The 17,227-nt window shown below is 40.5% G+C and overlaps 1 protein-coding gene across 1 annotated transcript in view; it reads right to left on the bottom strand.

The window, feature by feature from the left end:
- Window positions 1-16,596, bottom strand: part of PCTP (phosphatidylcholine transfer protein) — a 105,422-nt gene extending 88,826 nt beyond the window's left edge. The window contains exon 1 of the mRNA XM_047707441.1: window positions 16,575-16,596. The gene's annotated coding sequence lies outside the window, so the exon portion shown is untranslated. The remainder of the gene's footprint in view (window positions 1-16,574) is intronic.
- Between the last annotated feature and the right edge of the window lie 631 nt (window positions 16,597-17,227).

The following is a 17,227-nucleotide window of genomic DNA, read 5'->3' as shown; positions in this document are numbered from 1 at the left end:
TTAAGAAATTCCACTGACCAGATTTATTACTTCCTGATGTAGAAATCCAACTAAAAGTGTGAGAAACCATCTGGAATCCAATTATGAAATAAAGCAGGACTTAATACCCAGGCTGGAAGTAAGAAAATGATAGATGATATTCTGGCTTTGAAATATCAAAGGGTTATTGGATTTTATGGCTTCCATTTGGTTTTTATTTCATACCATTGTGTCCTTTAAATGCCCAAGTTCCTGAGATAAATCACTCACCTCAAGAAATGATGGTCTCGGGGCGCCTGGGTGGCTCAGTGGCTTAAGCCTCTGCCTTCGGCCCAGGTCGCGATCTCAGGGTCCTGGGATCAAGTCCCGCATCGGGCTCTCTGCTCAGCAGGGAGCCTGCTTCCCCTTCTCTCTCTGCCTGCCTCCCTGCCTGCTTGTGATCTCTCTCTCTCTCTCTCTCTCAAATAAATAAATTTTTTTTAAAAAGTCAAAAAAAAAAAAAGAAAAGAAATGATGGTCTCACAACCCTTTTGTAACCTGCAAAAATGTCACATTTATTACCATCATTTCACAGTGACTTTGCTATTTTACTTCTGCTGCAAAAGAGTAACACATAACACAATGAAGACAGATACTATCGTTTTCATAGGACTGAGTTGAAAGAAAGATGTGGGTGCTACTGAAAAGCTTGGTCTCTTCTAGTGAATTCCACAAGCAAGGTCTGTAGGGGACAACCACCAACCCTAGAAAATACTGGGATTATCAAGGGCATAGGCACCAAAGCAGACACCTAAGGGACTAGATCTGGTTGTAGTCTTTTTGAGTAGCACTGTCCCATATGGCAGTCACTTGCCACATATGACTACTTATTTTAGGTTACCTAACACAAAATTAAAAGTTACAAAAGACAAGAAATAGCAAGTGTTCACAAGGATGTGGAGAAAAGGGAACATTTGTTCCCTTTTTAAAGAAATGAAATCACTTTTTTTTTAAAGATTTTTTATTTTATTCATTTGACAGAGAGAGAGAGATCACAAGTAGGCAGAGAGGCAGGCAGAGGGGAATGGGGAAGCAGGCTCCCCGCTGAGCAGAGAGCCCGATGTGGGGCTCAATCCCAGGACCCTGAGATCACGACCTGAGCCGAAGGCAGAGACTCAACCCACTGAGCCACCCAGGCGCCCTGAAATGAAATCATTTTTTAAAAGAGTATCTTTTTAAAAGAGATATCACTTTTTAAAAGAAAATGAACATCCCATGTTCGTTGCAGGATTATTTAAAATAACCAAGACATGGAAACAACCTAAGTGGACACTGACAGATGAATAAAGAAAATGGGGTATGTATTTTTAAATGAAATAGCCATGAAAATTAAGGAAATCCTGACTTTTGGTACAACATGGATGGATTTTGAGAATGTTATGCTAAGTGAAATAAGTCAGAGAAAGAAAAATACTGTGTTATCTCACTTATATGCGAAATTTTTAAAAAACTCAAAGAAACAGGGAACATATTGTTAGTGTTGGGTAATAGCACTGTATTAAAGGGGAAAACATACAGTATTTTTACCACTGCAGAAAGTTCTATTGGACAGTGTTGTTACAGAGAAAGGCAGGATAAAGAAATGAAATGAACTGGTCATGGAGGGAAACCATTACAGACTTGGTCATAGCACAAGGAATGAACCAAGGCAGTGTGGCATAGTGGCTAGGAAGAGAAATGAATTGTAGTAGAATTAGAAGATTAGTCTAGTCCATTCGCACCTGTTCATTAACCTCTCTTGCTTGTTTTTTTCTTTATAGTGGGCAATGATTAGTGTTACTTTGCTATAGGGTTGTTTTGAGGATTAAATGAGACCTTGTATGCAAAGGGCTTGGCATGTTCCCTGACATCATATGTGTTCAAGAAATTATACTGATTGTTCTGAGGGGTGAGGTCACTTTACCAAATAACTATTTCATGCTGAGATCTTTCCATCTAGGAGTTGGACTTATCTTAGAGTTGAGAAGAAGCCCTATCTCAGAACACTAGAAATCTTGAAATTATAAAAAAAATGAAATGATTATTGAGAGAGAGGTCAAAAGAAACAAAAGTTGATGAGCCTGATACCAGAAAGGATCTCAATCAGCTGCAGGCAACAGAAAGCCCAAATAACCTGTGACTTGAAAGAGGAAGAGGTTTATTTGTCAAGGAAGTTATTTAGCTTTCTGCCACAACATCTCTAGTGTATGGTTTTCATCCTCAGTTTCAATATGTCAACTGCTCTTCCAGGCACCATGACTACAGTCCTGGAAGGATAAAATAGGCTTCACCTTTTTATTTAGGAAAGGGTGCTTCCACATACTCCTTCTACAACATCTCACTGACCAGAAGAACTCTGTGCCACCTCTAATGGTAAGACAAGCAAGGAAGAGAAATTTTGTTTGCCTTATACTGAACCACAGGAGGTTGCCTGTATTTCAGCATTTTCAAGTAAAAAGGAAACAGTTTCATATTGTTCAGCCCAAAAGTTGGGCACCTTGCCACCCTGAACCAAACTGGCGTTCTGTTAGAAAGAAAGGAGAGTATAGACATTGGACAGGCAACTGACAGCATCTGCCACTAGCTCCCACTTCACACCAGGCCAAGTATCAATCTTGCCACCCCCGATGGCAACTGTTACATCTACATCATGTCAGAGAGAAAGGATTTAAAGTTACTCAGGTGAGAGACTGCAGAGCTGGGATAGAAAGCTAGACTTTCTGTCTCAAAGTCCATGGGCATCCCACCATATTCTCAAGGGAAAAAGCAAAGAGGAAAAAGCTATAAACAACACAAAATTGAAAAAACCCAAAAGGTTTGATCATAACAGGGTATGTGTTGCACAACACTGTTTAAATCAGCCACACATTTTTTTCTTTTAATCAGAGGTTTCAGTCACAACTGGGATGAAACAGGATTACACATAAGTGGAGGAAAAATATATTGGCTCATTTTGTTAGAATTTAATTCAATTTCCATTTCTGTGTCTTTCTCTTGGGGGAATAGTTATCTGACTTGATCCTGAACAATTAGGCAAGATGAGATTGTTTAAAGACGATTATTAGAAGAGAAAGTGACATTGGATTTTTTTGTTTCATTTACTTTGATTCTTCTTTTGTTTTTATTGGTTTTTTTTTCCCCAAAGTAAAGTATTTGGATATTAAAGAAAACAAATCCACAGAGTTAAAAATGCCTTGTCTAAATAATAGAAAACTACTCCCTCTATCTGAATTATTGAATTCCATGGCTCACCTCTCATAAGATGCATTTTTCCACTTTTGTGGTTTTATTATTATATGTTGATAATTCCCCAGGTTTCTCTCTCTCTCTTTCTCCCCTCTCTATTTATTTATTTATTTATTTATTTATTTATTTATTTATTTATTTATTTTTGGAGATTCCACCCTGGGTGTTCAGCTGCCTACTGAACATGCTACATGAATGTCTCATAGAGCACCTCTGTGTCAACATATCAAAAACTGACTTCATGATCTTTCTCTTAAACAAACATCCTGTTCCACTTCTAGTACATTTCTTCTAATAAATGACAACACCAATTACCCAGTTGCTCAGACTCAAAGCCAGGAAGTCATCTTTGACTCTTCCATTTCTTCATCCCTTTCATCTCCAATCAATCCCCCAAAGCCTCTCAATACCACTTCTTAAACATTGCCCAGAAAAAGGAACCCCCTTGCACTGTTGGTGGGAAACCGATGCAGCCACTCTGGAAAACAGTATGGGGGTTCTTCAAAAAGCTAAAAATAGAGCTACATTATGACCCAGCAACTACACTACTGGGTATTTACCCAAAGAATACAAAAGTACTAATTCAACAGGATACAAGCTCTCTGAGGTTTATAGCAGCATTATGTATAACAGTCAAGATATGGAAGCAGCCCAAGTGTCCATCAACAGATGAATGGATAAAGATGTGGTGCACATGTGTGTGTATAACAGAATATTATTCAGCCATAAAAAATAACGGACTCTTGCCATTTGCAATGACATGGAAGGAGCTAGAGAGTATGATCCTAAGTGAAATAAATCAGACAGAAAAAGACAAATACCACATGATTTCATTCATATGTAGAACTTAAGAAATGAAACAAACAATGGGAAAGAGAGAAAGAAAAAAAACAAGAAATAGACTCTTAACAGAGAATAGATGGACCAGAGGGGAAATGGGTGAGGGGATGGGTGACATAGGTGATGGGGATTAAGGAGTGGACATTTCATGGTGAGCACTGGGTGATTAAAATAAAAAATTAAAAAAAAAAATTTCCCAGACCCAATCAATAATTTACGACATACCAAGGTTTTCTCCAGTGTAAGCAAACTTTTGCAAAACTTAACTAGCTAAAGGAAGACATACTCTTTTTTTTTTTTTTTTTGAGAGACAGAGATCACAAGTAGGCAGAGAGGCAGGCAGAGAGAGAGGGGAAAGCAGGCTCCCTGCTGAGGAGAGAGCCCGATGTGGGGCTCGATCCCAGGACCCTGGGATCATGACCTGAGCCGAAGGCAGAGGCTTTAACCCACTGAGCCACCCAGGCGCCCAGGAAGACATACTCTTAAGCTAACAAAGATGACCTGGATGGAAATGGTGTCATCTAAATTCATCACTGATGTATCATCTCCACGGAAACTGCTGGAGGACCCATGGCTGTCTCTAGACCATGAAGAACCCCACTGCTATTAAGACACTGAAACTGAATGGTGTATGTGGTAAAGAATTGAATGTAGCCTCTTTCCTTCCAAAGGAAACTTCAAAAGGACATTATGTCAGTCTCGTTAACTACTACTTCCCTAGCATCTGTCAGGTGCCTGGCGCATAGTAGACACTCAGTAAATATTCACTAGGAGTTGGGAAATGAATAAGAGGGGGAATAGGTCTCATTTTAATTCTTAATATCGGAACATTTTTAATGATCATTTCAGTTTCTCACAAAAAGATTCTTCATCTGGCTAATACCTGGGACACTGAATTCAACCCCAAACAAGCATTGGGACCTGGGATCCAATTATTGGTTCACCTTCTTGTTACTATAACTTGACAAGATGTCTTATATAGTTCTCAAAATTGTAGTATGCAATGGGGAGAAACCAGGCTTTGGAATCTCTGACTTGTCATTTTCTAGTTTCGTAACTTTCTTCAATTTACACAATCCCTCTGTGCCTCACTTACTTCATAAGAAAAGTGAGGGCAACAAATAGATGCTTTATGGAATGACTAGAATCTAATGCAATGAGATAATATGAGGGAAGCACTGAGCAGCGTTCCCAACACAGAGCACATGTGTTCAGTTAGTGGCATCATGCCTCTGCACTGCCTTGTGTAGTCCTGACATCTCATAACCACTGGCCTTCCAAAGGTGTCTGAAGTCAACCACCCTCTACTAATCCACCACAGAGCTCTTGACAACCAATTCATTCTTCTTCTTAGGTTGTGTGGCCAGGTAGGGTGGGATTATCTGGGTGGCTCTGAATGGGTGTTTTTTTTTTGATACTTTGGCCCCTGTTGTGAAGGTGATAAAAACAATCACAAGTTTTTACGTTTGTTTGCCACTACATTTCTATTGCTGAGCACATTCTTTCATTTATTCATTGAACATATATTTATGGAGTGCCTTACTATGTGCCAGCAGTATCAAGGCCTTGGGGTTAGTGGTGAACAAGACAGGCAGAGTGTCTGCTCTCCAAAGGTCTGCATTAGAGGGAGAAGAATAAATGAAGAAGAGTGAGATTTAAAATAGTTATATGTGCGATGGAGAAATTAAAACTAAGGTATGAAATAGTAATTGGGGGAGGAGGAGGCAAAAGAAACAAGACCACCACTTCGGAAACCTTTCAGTAGGCTAGGCTTCAGACAACTTAGAATGAATGGTTATGTTTGGAGATGGAAAAAGTGTGAATGGTTTCAGAAATAAATAAAATCTTTAGAAAAAAAGGTGGGGGGGGGCACCTGGGTGGCTCACTTGGTTAAGCATCTGCCTTCGTCTCAGATCATGAACCCAGGGTTCTGTGATGGAGCCCCACACTGGCTTCCCTACTCAGTAGGAAGTCTGCTTCTCCCATTCCCTCTGCCTGCCACTCCACCTACTTGTGCTCTCTCCTATAAAACAGAGTAATAATTGAAAAGGGATGTGAAGGGAGAAGACGCTGTCATTCTGTTTTAAGATGGGATGCACAATGTGTGTCCACTGATAGGAAGGGTCCTCAAGAGAGAGAAAAATTGATAAGACAGAATGGGAGGTTCATGGGAATTCCATAACTATCTTCCCAATTTTTCTGTCAATCTCAAACCACTATAAAATAAAAAGTTTATTTGGGGGGGGGGGGATGAAACAGAAAAAAGAAAACTTTCAAGAGCAAAATCCTCGAAGAGGAGCTGGTCTCCAAAGCCTGAGTGGAGGAGTGTAGAGTTGGCCACCAGTGAGCATCATTCATTTATTGGTGAATAACTCAATGAATTTTAGTGCATTTTAAGGTTATATGTATCCACTCACTTTTATCATTATAACCTTTGGAGATTATTATGATACTCTTTCTTATAAAATAAAGAAACTGAGGTTCAGACAAATTAGGCTCTGGTTGAGAACAACACTTGCCATCAGCCAAAGGATTTTGAAAAGCAAAGGTCAGACTTCGTGCAACACCTGTTTGCTTGGTAAGGGATTGAACATGCTGTCTTTGTTAGGTATAATGCAAGTAAGGCATTCCGCCAGTGTATGTTGGTCTTAGTTTCCTCGGCTGCAAAGAAAGAATACAACAAAACACATATAAGGGCCTTTGGATCTAGACCTTTCTGATTTTAATTTTGTTGAATAACTTCTTGTGACGAAGAGACAGAGAGGTTGGAAGGGTCTTCCATTAAGACAAATGTGTGGGTGGCAGAGAGAGGGATCTATCATACGTTGTTCACCACACATTGCTTGGAGGGTCTGTTTACAGCAACACGCACTGTGTTGGAATCTTCCACGTCGCTATGCACGCAGGTGTTGACAGCATCATCTTTGCTCTTCTGCATGTGTTCGTGATTGCGAATAAAGATGCAATAATGCTGAGTCGGCCTCCTTGCCCTCCTCCTGGGCAACCTCATGAGGAATCAATCAAACTGTGTGTCTAAAATGACAGATCATTCTTGACAGCCACACACAGGTTCTCTGAGTTATCCACATTTTGTTCAAACCTTTATCCAGTTTCTAGTCCTATTGTGAGTCTGAAAATCTGAGAAATTTGGGAGTACCCTCCCTCCCAGATGAAAATTATATTTCTAAAATATTTTAGGTTTATATCTACCAGGCAATACAATTCCTTTATTAATTCAAGTCATTTCAATAAGCATACACTGAGAGCCTGTTAATCTACTGGGCCTCATTCTAGAAATTGGGAATAGAAAGTTGTATGAGACCCAGTCCTAGAACTCAAAAGACTCCATCTGAAGGTTAGTTTGAAGATTCATTGTTGTATGAAGGAATGGCAGCAATATCATGGCATAGTCTCAGGGAAGGTACCATGATGGCCTATTCCATTTTTTCCTGTGTCCCTCATTCTTTCATTTGCCAGACTCTCCCAAGATCTACCTCGCTCCCAGACTTCCAGTTGAGTTTGTCCAATGCAGAGATGAGAGGCTGAGTGGAAAGTGGGTCAGGACAGTCATTCCCGTGGCTCTCCATCTGCAGAGTCACTACTGGTTGGCAGCATCCTTCATCTGTCAGGTGGCCCTCTCCACATACCTCTCTGCCTTGGGTCTTGGTGACTATTCCCTTCCTCTGCCCCTTTGGCCCTGGGAGTGAGAGGTATCCCTCCATTACTAAGCCTGAGTATTCTGCCATTCATTCCTTATGAATGGCTTGGTACTCCTGCCTATGACTTCATAAGTGTTTCTCTTACTCATCACTCAATGACCTCACTGAATGTGCCCTTTGTTTCCCATATGGACTGTGATGGATCTGCACACACCTCATTTATGTTTGCCATAATCCAAGCTCTTCTTTATTATATGCCGTGGCTCTTAGGGATAAGCCTCTTGAGAAACGTGTAAGAGAGCCAGGGCAATGAAGTCAGTAGGCCCTGAGTGCCATCTCCAGCTTTGCTACTAGCTGGGGCATGAAGTCAGCCACGTTAATTAACTTATTTAAACTTTAGTTTCCTCATTTGTAAAATGGAAATGAAAATCATCTATCTCATAGGTTTTTTGTAAATATTAAATGAATATTGTATGTGTTATATCTTACAGTTCCTGGAATGGTATTTTTATTTGTTTATTTATTTATTTATTTGAGAATGAGAGAGAGAGAGAGAGAGAGCACATTCACAAGGGGGTTGGGGAGGGGAAGAGGGAGAGGGAGAGGGAGAGAATCCCAAGTAGGCTCCACACCCAGTGTGGATTCCAACATAGGGCTGGATCTCATTTCCCTGAGATTATGACCAAAGCCAAAATCAAGAGTCAGACACTTAACCCATTGAGCTACCCAGGTCCCTTGTTTAGTAATTTCTAAACAAATATTAATCTGTTTCACCTTTGGGATTCTAAGAGAGGTTTTTGGAAAACCCCATGTAGAATCCCTAATAGAGGGTAAGACATAGTACAAGACTTCTCCCGTAGAGAAGCTTTCTTGATTGCCAACTGCAGTTCACTTCTCATTCCTCTCAAATCCTTGGGTTCTTTGTTTACATTTCTCTAATGGCTTGATTCATATTTTGTCTTAAATTTCAAATATTAAATATAATATTCAATGCCTACATTTATGAATACTGATGTTTAATGACTTCCTACCCCCATTAAATCATGCATTTCCTAAGGCTAGGAATTGCTTCTATGCACATTTCTATCCCTGGTACCTATACAGTGGATGATGCCTAACAGGAGCTTAACAATTTTTGAGATGACCACATGTCTGGATGAATGAAATGAATAACAACCCTAAGATGTAAAATGCTATTTCTAGTAATTTGGATTAGAAGGGAAGATTTGAGGGGCAAGGAGACCGTTCAGAGGACTGGATAATATAGTACAGAAAAGAAAAGATCTTAAAATAAGGAAAGGTCAGATGTCATGAAAAGAAGGACAAACAGATTTGAGAAATGCTTAGGGAGTGACTATTTGAATATAAAGGGTGAAAAGGGGATGAAAAAAGAAACATGGGAATTCATGCTTGGACATCTGCTTGTATGGTTTTATTATTAACCAAGATAGGAAGTATCAGGGCAAACTGAGGGTTTAGGTGCTAGGCAAGTGTAGGATGGAGGAACATATTATTCTCACCTCAACATGTTGAGTTTGTGGTGACAAAGAAATATTTCACTGAAGATGTTGGGGATATATCTGTGACGTTTGAAAGGGAGATGGGAGCTTGAGGGAGGTGATCTTCTGTGTTCAAATAGTTTGTTCAGCATAATTTCATTTATCCCTCTATAAAGGAATTATCTGTTTCCACTCTAAACTTTAAGGTCCTTGTCTTCATTGTATTCCCAGTGCCTAGGATGTAAAACTTGCTCAGTGAATGATCTTTCAACACAGGAATGGTTGTTGGACTTTGGGAATCATGGGCTGAGAACAGGTAGTTGCATAAGTCAGGGGAGGAATGAGATTGTTCACTAGGCTGGGAAGGAACCTCTGAGAAAGAGGAAGAAAAGCTCACATAAAGAAGATTGCGGAACCAGAGATAGGAAGAGAGTCAAAAAAGAATGTTCTCTGCATTTCAAAAGAGATGATTTTAAAAGAGGAGGTTGTGGAAGTGTTAGTGTCTGAGATCAAATGGGCTGAGGACCAAAACCACCGATTTTCGATTTTTGCAGTTGGAAATTAAGAAATCATTGACGACCTGAGCAAGAACAATTACTGTGAAGATGACTGTTGGGTCCCCCCAAAATTGGGTACCCCAATAATGGGTCCGTGATTAAAGGAGCGAGACTGATACAAAGCAAAGGTCAAGCAAAGCTTTATTTCGCCAAGCATCAGGAATCAGACCGACCATCAAACAGACTGGTCGGGGCCGCCCCTCCAGAAAGGACGACCCCTCCCTGCTTTCCAGACTAACTTTTATAGAGCAAAGGCCATGTGGTTGGGCCTGGCCACACACAGGAGGCCAATGAGATTGTAACACACACACAGGAAACTCCAGTGATGCTAGGCGACAAATTGAATTACAATTTACCCTAGTAGACATTTGAACCAGCCTATCACACCTTGGTTAGGATTGGCGCCAAAAGGCTCCCAAAGGGTGGGGCCCCTACTCCTTGGTAGCTAGGAGACAGTATGCGCCCCCACTGATTGAACACCTCCACCTGGCCTGACCCACCCTTATACTTGGACTTTGTTACCTGGGACTGGTTTACCGGACTTGCTTTTAAGTAAGTTCTCCTGGGGTGGGGGTGGGGGGCCAAGGTCAATTTAAGCTTTACAGCAAAATGGCAGTTCAACCGGGGTGGGGCTGCTCTGGCTGAATAGGCCCTTACAATGACTTCAGTCAATTCAAAATGATACAGATAAGGAAATACATAAAATGAAAGTATCCCAATCTTGCATGTCATAGGAATGTGAAAAAATAAAAGTTACAACAATAAACTATATTAAAGGAAGCTTTTAAGAAATCGTAATTAAACACATTCATAAGTTGAGGGAAGGAGCCAACGAGATTAAAAGAAGTTGAAGATAGAAGCAGGGAAGTCTGTAGGACAGTTTTGAATTTCTATGGTACTAGGATTTGTAGAAAGTATATCACATTCTTATTCATATCTACCAGCCATTTAATATTTTTCTACAAACCCTGTTTTGGTCCTTTGTTGGCTCACACCCACCAAAATATTTGAGCCACTAAATCACAATACTCAGAGCCACGGAGATGTGTTTTCATGTCGTGTTGGAGAAAGCCAATCACCTCAGACTTTAATGAGACTTACCACTAAAGAAAACATTTTTCATTCTGGCATCACCCCTTTCCTTGTTTCTTGTAGCACTAAGAGACTCCCAAGGATAAGCTGCCAATATAACCATCCCTGACCCCTGTTTAAACACCATCACAAATGGTGCCTCATGTTATTGCTTACATCACCCAGCAAAAGAGCATGTCCGTTGGGTTTTGAAATTATTAATTTCGGTGATTTTTAATACCTTTAGGAATAATATTTTTTTACACTAAGATCATGACTGACTTCACATAGGTCCCTGCTCCCTCTTAAACCTTATGTTTGACCATTTGCCTGTAAGCTTATTCCACAGTATTTTTATTTTTATTTATTTTTTTTTTTAAAGATTTTATTTATTTATTTGACAGAGAGATCACAAGTAGATGGAGAGGCAGGCAGAGAGAGAGAGAGAGAGAGAGAGAGGGAAGCAGGCTCCCCGCTGAGCAGAGAGCCCGATGCGGGACTCGATCCCAGGACCCTGAGATCATGACCCGAGCCGAAGGCAGCGGCCTAACCCACTGAGCCACCCAGGCGCCCTCCACAGTATTTTTAAAGAATTGGCTAATTGCAGCCAATTTTCAACATTGCTAAACTCTTCCGCAATGGGTCTTAAATTTGGTTTTGTAGATAATTAGCCAGCTTGAAACAAAAGGATGTCTGAGTATTTCTTTGATAATGCATTGAATAATATCAAATGCATACCTAACTAATACTACCATGATAAATATTTTCATAAGTGATTTTCGGTTCTTCTGTTGGATTTCAGTTTAAGTTAATAAGGTAAGGTCAAAGTTCTTTGGGGTTGACCTAATTGGACTTTCTTCCCATTTCTCTTCTTTCTGGGTAATAGGGTTGTTTTCCAACAACTGTTTTTCATTTTGTTTACTCAAAAGTAAACCACATTAAGCTTTTTACTACTTTAATCTGTTCCAGATATTAGGTCCTATTTGAAATGTAGAGACTATTTTCTACAACAGAATAAGGTTTGGTTCATTCTGTTTCAAGTTTGGGCAAATAAGAAATGTACACTCTCTTGCTCCCAGTATTCAGTGAATACACCCATTGCTTAATTTCTAAATTCTGAACTGGAGCATGAATTCTTCTAGAAGAAAAGTATAGCAGGTTTCAGAAGAGCTTTTAACCAATTTAGGATGACAGAACTAGGCTTTTCATAACCAGCCTGTGCTGTACTAGCCCTGTTTAATTTTAGATAGTAAACACAGTCTAGAACCTTCCCCTCAGCTGCAGAGACTGGGCTAGCACAGCACAAAGGTATCAGAGGTGAAATTTTGGACCTGTGGTTTAAAGTTAGCTTTCAGCGAACCAGAAATTGAAACCCCTTGAAACCATAATCTAATCAACCTGCACTCACAAACGTGTGCTGTGAAATGTCAGTCTTTCTATCACCAACAGGAAAGTCTACTTCCATGGTATTTACAAGTCCAGCTTTGGAAAATCTGGTCCTACTCCCAGACTAACTTCCTCTGTGATAATTGCTAACATAACAGTACAACATAGTGACCTTATTAATAGAACCCTTATTTCAGAAATCTATCAGCTACCCAGCTGCCTTCCTTCAAGGGGCTTCTATTTATGTTGATGCCAGGGGCTGTGCTTCTGAGGACCCAAATCAATCCATGTGGCTTCCCTCCACAGATGTAGCGATAAATTAGACTCCGGGCCCAAATTCCTCATTCTCCAATCTGCATTGCACCAATCTGCATTGAAACACTTTTATTCTGGTGAAACCACCTTACTTACAGAAACTGGATTCTGAAGGTGAAGAAGATGGAGAGAGATAAGGAAAGCTAAACAAGTCAGCCAGGGGGATCTCTGTGTGCCCGTCCTAAAAGCAAGTGTTTGCAGTAAACACGAAGGGGGAATGAACTGTGAGAGAGGAGCTATCCTTGAGAATGTGCTTCCTGCAGCATTCTGTGCAAACTCTTTTTTCAGAGCATTGACTGGAGGGAAAGCTGGAGGGAAATTTTCTGGTCTATTCTTCTCAGGGAACGGTAAGTTTCTTGACATAGGAGCTGTTCTATTTCCTCAATGGCTAACACAACTGCTGGGCACCTGACTGTTAAGGAGCAGAAGTTCAGGATGCTGAACTTCTGCACACTTTCTGGACTCCAAGGAAGTTTTCAAATTTAATATCGTTTGTGTATAAAATTGCCAGTTCCTGTATAACCTCACTAGAACACAGATGTACACTCATTAGAGTGAGTTGCTGGTACCAGAAAGTACACATTTCTAGCTTTGTCATCAGAGGATAATACAAATGCATCTCCTAATTCCAGGAAATGCTCTTCCAGGCTCAATTACATTCCCATGGGTTATGACCTAAGTCTGAAAGAGCTGATAGAAAGAGCAGGACAAGACTCACTGTGATGGTTAATTTTTTTTTAAATTTATTTATTTTTTTTAAAGCAGAGAGAGCCAGAATGCCTACAAGAGAGCACATGAGCAGGGTGGGGTGGGTGGGGGGAGGAAGTGGGTAGAGGAAGCGGGAGGAACAGACTCTCTGCTGACCAGGGAGCCCAGGGCCCTGAGATCATGACCTGAGCTGAAAGCAGATGTTTAACTGACTGAGCCGTCTAGGTGCCCCAATGATGGTTAATTTTATGTGTCAACTTGAAGGGCACTTGGGGAATGAGATTAACATTTGATTCAGTAGACTTTGAATAAAACATATTGCTACTCCTCCATAATATGACTGGGCCTCATCCAATCACTTGCAGCCTTCATGTAACAAGGACTGACCTCAAAGCAAGAAAGAATTCTGCAGCAGATGGCTTTCAGACTTTAACTGTAACATCAGCTCTTTCCTGGATCTGCCAGCCCACCCTGCAGATTTTGGACTTGCCAGACTCCATAACAGCATGAACCAATTCTTTAAAATAAATAAATATATGTATATATAAATATATATATATTATATATATATATATATATATATATAATATATATATATATACACACATACATACATACACACACACAAGAACATACCTCCTATGGTTCTGGTTCTCTGGGGAGCTCTGACAAATACACTGAACAGGCATATTACACATTCTATCATCCAACCACCATGTAGCCCACTCCCCCCTAGACTATTAAGCAGGACGATTCACCATGCTGTTCATTTGCACAATGCTCTCACTTCTTTATAGATTAGAGAGTAAGATTAAACAGAGTGAAAAAAGAAAAAAATTTAAGAAGATTAAACACAGTGTCCTCATGGACACGCCATTTAAACCAAGTAAGGGACTAGGTGTCAGAAGACCTTGGTTCCAATTAGAGCTCTGTCTCAAGCTGTCTGTGATATTTACCTACCTTGCCTCAGCTTTCTCTCTCTACAGGAAGGGGATGTTCTTAACCTGGAGCCTATGGCTAGGCTCCAGGACATTTGTGCAATTTTATAATTGCACAATAATTTTATGCAAACACATATATGCTTATTTTTATGACAAGATGTTTTGTAGCTTTGAAAATTTCAACCAGGTCAGTGAACTGCAAAAAAGTCACAGTCCTCTAGACTTGTAATGGCCATGGCTCATTCCAGTTCTGAGTTATCCTTACACTCTTCTATCAGCTGCAGATGGTTCGTGGCTTTCCCTGAAAAATTATTTCTATTTAGTGCTTTGTGAGGTCATGAAGACCCTGAGCATTTACAAAAGAAAGGATTTTCCTTGTTTTTCTAACCTATGAGTATGAAGAAAGGGGGAAAGTGAGGTAGACATTTATTTGAAAGATATCCATTGTTCCAAATTTCCAAAATAAGTCGCAGGAGTGCTAAAAGTTGTGGTTTCTGAGAAAGGGAAACTAGAGGTCTGAGGAAAGATAAGATACTTTCTGTTGTATGCCCATTTTCCATTGTTTTCACGTTTGACAATGTACATTTATTGTCTTTACTCTTTAGATATTCTTTATATATCTTACTTAATCTTAAAAATCAATCAACTAAAAAAACAGAAAAATTTGGAAGATTTGTATATTAATAAAGAAGAATAGTCATATCAAGTAAAAAGAGTTAAAGACTAGTAATATGTGGTGTATGATCACATTGTGTTTTGTTTTCTTTAAAGATCTTATTTATTAGAGAGAGAGTGAGTGAGAGAAATCATGAGTGGGGCAGGGAGCAGCAGAGGAAGAGGGAGAGAAGCAGACTCTCCGCCGAGTGGGGTGCCCCACAGGGGGCTCCATCCCAGGACCCTGGGATTATAACCTGAGCTGAAGGCAGACACTTAACTGAGCCCGTAATCACATTTTGAATAAAACATTACACATGTCCACAAATCTATTTGTGTGCACTGCGCCCTTGGTACCTCTTACTGTGAAACTGGGGGAAGAGAGTTATTTGACTTTAGACCCTTCTATGTTTTTTGAGTTGTTCTAACATATACACCTTACTTTTATAGTCAAAGAACTAAAAATGTGGGGCGCCTGGGTGGCTCAGTCAATAAGTGTCTGCCTTCGGCTCGGGTCATGATCCCAGAGTTCTGGGATAGAGCCCCGCATCGAATCCCTGCTCCGCAGGAAGCCTGTTTCTCCCTCTCCCACTCTCACTTGTGTTGCCTCTCTCACTATCTCTCTCTGTCAAATAAACAAAATCTTTAAAAAAAAAAAAAAAGAACTAAAAATGTGAAAAGTAAATGTCTCTCAGTTTTACAAATATATATATATGTCTATTTTAATTTAAATGGAATTAGGTTTTATATATACATAGTTGTATTGAATATCATATGGAAATAGGAACTCTGTGTCATTCAAATAGGCTGGTGACTTACGTAGTGGGTAAAAAAAATACGAATATCTGGAGAAATTGTAGGCATAAATTTGCAAAGCTCTCTGATAAGAGAAGTAGGACAGCTGAAAGAAAGAACAGGTTGGAGATATATTTCTTAGACTTTCTCCCCTGCGGTCTATCCCTCAAAAAGAAAACTCTAGGTCTTGGAATTTGGGGGGACATAACCCAGGGAGACTGCCAAGTTGAGAATGATTTCTCTTGGGGCAGAGGAAAAACTGTCTTCATGGACACCTCCTTATGAAGTTGAGATACATCTAGGAAGATGCTTGTTTGTCTGTCATGTCTGAGGGCATGAGGGAGACTTGCAGCTTGAGAGGAGAGGAAGGTTACTGGAGGGGTGACAGGCAGGGCAAAACAGTAAGCTGGAATGGAAAGGACAGTGAAATCATCTCTGTGGCAACCAGAGCTGAGGTGAGCAGTATGTCCAGGCATGTCATTACTCGTGAGGGCAATTATAGCCTGATGTCTCCACACACTGTAGCAGAGCAGCATTCTGACCATCTGGCCCAGGACACATCGGGGAAGAGTCACTCAGGGACAGGGCAATGTTCCGAGAAGCACGGTCTTTGAAGAATAAATCCTTAATGGACAGGGTGACAGCCATGACAGGAAGTCACTCAAAGAACATGGCTTCAGGGGACCTCCTTGCATCCCCAGTGTTCCAGCATTGGTTTTTCTAATACTTGACATTCTTGCCCACATTAGTGCTTAAGGACATTATCCAGTCACTTCAGTTTCCATTTCAAACTACAAATTGTGTGCCTTTGGATCACTCACTGGAGTTTCCGGAGGATCCAAATTATAACACCTAGGTCTACCATTCTTCCCCATTCCTGAGGTTCAAAGTAAAGCAAATACATACCAAAAAGTTGCAGCTTTAGATGGTGTATCATCTCTAACGCTGGTCCGCAGCATCCAGTCATATTAAGTCATTTGGTCTTGTTTTCCCACCTGTGAAAGGAAAGTAGGGTTTATTGACATAGCTCCTCAGGTTTGGGGAAGTCACAATTATTACAAAGCATTCAGAGAGAAATGGGAAGACAACCCCATTGCATCCCAAAGATTTCCAGGTGTAATGACAAGGATAATGGCTGTCTCCATTAATCTCCTTGTGCAGTAAATTATGAGAAGTGTGATTTGTAAAGGGCTACAGGAGTGTGAATAGCAGAGGTGTCTGTTGCCAGTGCTATCTAGATACCATCGACTGAAGAATTTGGAACTGCAGTATTTTAGAAAGAAGAGACTAGACTGGTCCGTCTTACGACTGAGAGTACCAGGAATACCATCTGCTTTCTATCCCCATTCACTTTCTCAGAGAACTGTCCTCACTAGAAACAACAATGCATTTCCTAGTACCAGAAATTTGCCCTAGTATTTCATTCTATTTTCCCAAATGGGAATAATCTCTGAGCCCCACCTCTTTCCCCACAGCTCTTGGAAGCCCCTCACCATAGATGGGGAGCAAAGGCCAAGGTCCCCACCCTCCTCACGTACGTGTGGCTCGTGCCAGGGCCA

Source organism: Lutra lutra, chromosome 16, assembly GCF_902655055.1.
Source record: "Lutra lutra chromosome 16, mLutLut1.2, whole genome shotgun sequence".
Taxonomy (NCBI): Eukaryota; Metazoa; Chordata; class Mammalia; order Carnivora; family Mustelidae; genus Lutra; species Lutra lutra.
The sequence above is the reverse complement of the archived record's forward strand: the minus strand, read 5'-3'. Positions and strand labels throughout refer to the sequence as shown.